Raw genomic sequence first — 5,795 nt, 5'->3', positions numbered from 1 at the left:
CTTTTTCTACTCAGAAATGAGATTTAAATTGATAAATATTTTTTTTTTATTATTAAAGAAGTTATTTTTAATTTAAAGAATAAGAATCTGTGGGTCTGAGCGAGTATCACCCTTAAAAATGTTCTTGAAAAAAATTAAAATTGTACCTTTCGAGAAGGATCTCGTAATTCGTTAGAAATACGTATAAACAAACAATATTTTCCGTAAATAGATTGACTGAATTTATACATAATTCTATTCAAGACATAGAAATTTGTCTCCAAGACATACATCAAAGTCTGGCTCCATCTCAAAGCTGCGACATGCTCAAGTCGAACTTTTTGACTTCAGCATGTCTTGATTGGGGGCAATTCAAGTCGACACCAAGTCGAAGGATTTTTACTCGGGGAATCACATTTATTATAATTTTGTAACTCACGTTAATGATAATAATATTCTCTACATTAAGGAGTTTGCATTTTTAAACCACAATTTTTATTTATAAATTTAGCAAAATTTTCAACATGCGTATGAAGTAATTTACCACCTTCTCCATCAGTAATTAATGTATTCCTTTCGTTTGAATTAAAAAGCATTTTCCTTTCTTATTTAAACAACTATTCTAAAAAATATTTAAGATCTATAATCCATAATTTCGTCCACAAATGCACGCATTACCTTCTGCAAATTTATAATTATCACAACATATTTTAAATACGCATATAAGAAATAAGACATGTTTTAAAAGAGTATCATACTTACTATTATTATTAATACTCTTTCTATTACTATAATATTTACAAATATTTTCACTTCTACTATTTTTACATATTTACGCTAATTACTTAACGGATTATGAGTTCAGCGCCCACGCGCATTATAATGAATAACCTTATAGGTAGGGAAACACATGTAATCAGCTTTGGCCACATTGGTCAACTCTCCCCTGAAAATCTTGGCCAAGTCTCCCCAACATTGGTTCTTGTTTTCAATGTCATAAAAATTGTATTAATAACTGTTTCATTATTCAGATTTATACAAAATCATTACAATACTTTGTAAGTTATAATATAATATATGAGTACTATAAAATGTTGATTACAAGAGTAGATATACATCCTTACAAAACTAGATGAAACATTATATTATTGAACGCAAATTTATTAATTACAGGATATCTTCTACAAGGTTATTATGATTTTCCATTCCAACCTTCACAAATTACATTAAAAAATAATGCAAGCATGAAAATATACATTTTTCTTTTGCAATTTTTAAAGACCAATAAAATACACGTTTCTGCCAAATGTCGAATTTTGCTAAAAATTCCTTTTTTTGTTCCTTAAAAATTAATTTCTTTAAGAAAAAATTCGATTATACCATTTTTTGTTGAAAATTAATATTTTAAATTTAAAATCGATTTTCTTTAGTTAAAAATTGTATTCATTGATAAACAATTTATCTGTTTTAATAGGGAATTCCGCAAATATATTTTTGTTGAAAGTTTCACTTTTTTGGCAGGATATTAATTTTTCTAACTAAAAACTAGTCTATCTCATTTTTGATTGAATCTAAAGTTTATACTTGAAGCTTTATCTATTTTGGTTAAAAATTAACCTTTTTGATTGAGAATTCGACTATTTTGTTAAAATACCTTTTTTAAATTAATTTCTCCATGGTTGAAATATCCTTACTTCATTTTTTTTAATGTTATTTTTAGTTAAGAAATCAATTACTTCTTTGAAATTTTATGGATTTTGTTGACAGTTTGTAACTTTTGGTTGTTAAATAATATTCTTGTTTTTTTTTGTAGAAAATTAATCCTCGTGGTGGAAGATCAATCTTTTTCGTAATTGATTTAACTATTTGTTAACAAATTCAGCTGTTATGGTAGAGAATTCAGTTATTTTGTTGTTGAAATTTCCACTTTTTAGGTTGAAAATTAATTTTTATTAATTAAAAACTGAACTATCATATTTTTCGGAGAAGAAGTTTCGATTGGAGAAGGTAAATGAGTCAAAAGCTCACTATTTGTTTGTCAGGATGTGCGGCGTTCTATTAGTATGGGTTCGTTAACCTCATCAGACTAATTCATGAAAAAGAACACCATATAAATATCACTTGATTTTACAGATAAATAGTATAAGATTAAAGGCACATTTAAACATGATTTTACTATTAGGAATCACTAGTTAAAACATAATTTCTGTTTAACACGTCTAAAAGAAGTAAATAGATGTAAAGAACACATTCTTGGTTCGAATAAACTGACGATGTAAAGTCAAATGAAGAGAAAAACCTTGCGTCATTTTATATACATTAACATAACCACACACACACATAAATTTTTAAATAATACTGATTTAATGTCCTTCTATTTATTGGGGAGAATAATCACAAATTTAATTTATTTAATAAAGGAAATTATAAATTATATTTAACTGAGAGCAAAAATATATGATTATTTTTTTAATATTATTAGATTTGCTACTGATATGGATCATTTTTGAGATAAGTTTTTTACGTTGGATTCACGATCCATAATTTTTGCATTATCCAAATCAAAACTGTGACTAAAATTATGTTGGTGTTTGTACACAACCAACTCTGTTTTATTCTCACCCATACATTCATTTATCCGACTTTTTAGAGATCTTTTTGTTTCATCCATATAAGATGCAGCACATTGCTCACAAGAAAAGGACCCTGCAGCAATTGTACATTAAATAGCTTTTGGTCGCTTTTGATTAAACTTCGTAAAATTATAGTTCTCAATATCTCGATCAAAAATGTTATGGGGCACAAAGTCCGAAAATGGACAGTTTTCAAGTTATATAGGGTTAAACATGCAACCCTTTTAAGAAACATTACCAAATATCTCAAAAAATGCAGCTCTGCGAAAAAAATGTTCCTTATGAAAGTTATTGGACTCTAACGGGGAAATGTAAAGAAAGTCATGGCCTAAAGACACAGGTCATTTTTCAAGGTCATTCAATGTGAACTTGTCATTTATTGCTAATATTCAGCCAATAAAGACAAGATATGAAGAGGGAGTCAATATAGGACCCATAAAGGCAAGAAATGAGAATGACTTAGTCAACAGCCAGCCAATGAAGGCAAGTCATGAGTGCGATTTAGTCATTATCTAGCCAATGAAGGCAAGACATGAGCGAGATTTAGTCATTATCTAGCCAATGAAGGCATGAAATAAGCTTGATTTAGACAATATCCGGTAATAATATTCTTATTTCTTGCCTTTATGGGTTCTATATTGATTTCCTCTTTATATCTTGTCTTTATTGGCTGAATATTAGCAATAAATGAAAAGTTCACATTGAATGACCTTGAAAAATGACCTGTGTCTTAAGGCCATGACATTCTTTGCATTTCCCCGTTATAGCCCAATAACTTTGTTATTTACAAATATCCCTTGCAACATGGTGTGAGAAAGTTTGGAAAAAAGAGTTAATTTTATTCACGATCAATATAAAATTCCATTCCACGATATTATAAATTGCACAAAATTCCTTTTTTACAGCACGTTTTTCACTTTTAATAACAATATTTATAAGCAAATTGATGGTACGTCAGTGGACTCTCCAATTTCACCTTTGTTTGCGGACATTGTAATGGACGATTTGGAAGTAACATGTTTAAGAAAGTTTAAAAATATTTATAATTGTATTCTTCTTCTATATTACAGATATGTCGACGATATAATCATGTACATTAAAGGAACACATATTGATTTAGTCATTCAAACTTTAATTCTTACAACAAAATTTTACAATTCACTTTTTAATTAGAGCAAAATAAGAGTATTAATTTCTTAGACATGACGCTCATTAGAAATGATAATCATATTATTACTAATTGGTTACAAAAGCCAATGTCAACTGGTAGACTAATTGATTTTCGTTCACAGCATTCTATCCAAAAGAAAAAAAATATTGTGTACAATATTGTTGACAGAGCAATATCATTATCACATAGTAGTATTAACTTAAAATACTTAAAAATAATTGAGCAGTTACTGATCAATATTGATTATCCCATTTTTTTCCTCAATAAAAATATAAAAGTCCATATGAACAAAATCAAATATCACTCTATTAACAAGGTAGTCAATAATAATCAGGTTCGTTCACATGTAGATCAACTTAATCGTTGAGTTGTTGAACGCCACATTTTAAGCACCTGATCTAAATGCAATAATACTGGACGGTTCTCGCTTGAAAGTCGCGCGAGCTATACAGTGAAACGGTAGTATAGACGTCGCGAGGGGCAGGAGCGGAAAGTGGGGGACTCGACTGTATCTCACGTGTCCCTCAAATGGCTGTCAATTTGGCTACATCAAAACTACATCTAAACGCATGAATTGTTGGCCACAATATTTTAATCACATAATCTAAAGACAATTATACCGAATCTTTCAGCTCGCTTTTTCCCGAAAATATTCTTGTTGTTCCTGTTTCTTGTAATTTAAAGTTGAGATTATTTTTTCTCGCTTGAAACTGGCGCGTTGTGTACTGTACACGTGCGTATACCAGGGCACGGTGCAAGAGCGGCAAACGGGGGGCTTCACAGTCTGCCCAAGTTACTCACCAGGGGTCAGAATTTTTAGAATCACATATCTAAACCAGGTTTCTACGATCCAGTAAAGTATAATATAATTTTTTTTATCTTCACACAACTTTCGCTATGAAATGACTGTATTCATACGTGCATTCATTATCAATTGGCGAATTACGAAGATAAATGTTTTAGCAACCAAACAGTTTTCAACTGTAAAACCCAAGCAAATCATTAATGTAATAAGAAACACAAAAAATTGTTAATCATAAATTAGCGAACAAAAGTTAGATCTACTTTATTTACCACATTAAAATAAACTGAACTAATATGTTTAGGAGAAGGATAAAAATAAATTATTTTTCACTAAAAGTTGGAAAACGTTAAACATCAATTTTATTATTTTCTATAGAAGTTAAGTATGCGTGTGTATGTGTGTGTGGAGGGGGTGTTTTAAAATTAAACTGGAGTGTCAACAAAATAAGATAATAATAATAACTTTTATCCCCCCCCCCCTTATCGCCCCAAACATGACCCGAAAATAAAATTTTTTACGTATTACTTTTAATTCTTAGCAATTTCTATCATCATTTTCATACAATTAATTACCACTGGAAAAATTAGAATATTTTCCATTACGCTTTTAACAATGTTTAATTGTTTAAGTAAATATAAATTATTTAAAAATTTTTTTTTTCCAAAACATGTAAAAATAATCTATTATTATTTTTCAGACCATACAGTTTATACAAAAATATATTCACAATTTGTTCATTGTTTAAACAAATATAATTTGTTTGAAACAATTATGTTTCCAAAAAATACTATTTAAATCGTATCAAGAAATCACGAAAAAATGTGAATTCGCCGTGATGAATTGCTGAATTTCTTTGTCCAATAATTGTTTCATTCTCTTCGGTTTCAAACGTTTGATATGAAAGTTACGAAAAGTAACTTTCAATTTTTTCTTCAATTTAAAGATTGGCTTGTCTTATGTTTTTATTATTTAAATTATTATAGATAAATTGTACTAATTGTGCAAAGTTAACTGAAGTCATGTTTTTATTATTTGAATGATTAGAAATCATCTAAAATATAGCACTTCCTCACGTTAAATTTCTCGACTATTTCACCATATATTGCGTGATTAATGGGAATATCTTTGCAATATTTTGCAACAATAATATATAAAGCATGTTGACATTAAAATACTTTTTATTCCATTTGAATTACAAAAAAATATT

The sequence above is a fragment of the Belonocnema kinseyi genome, chromosome 4 (genome assembly GCF_010883055.1).
Source record: "Belonocnema kinseyi isolate 2016_QV_RU_SX_M_011 chromosome 4, B_treatae_v1, whole genome shotgun sequence".
NCBI lineage: Eukaryota > Metazoa > Arthropoda > Insecta > Hymenoptera > Cynipidae > Belonocnema > Belonocnema kinseyi.
The sequence above is the reverse complement of the archived record's forward strand: the minus strand, read 5'-3'. Positions refer to the sequence as shown.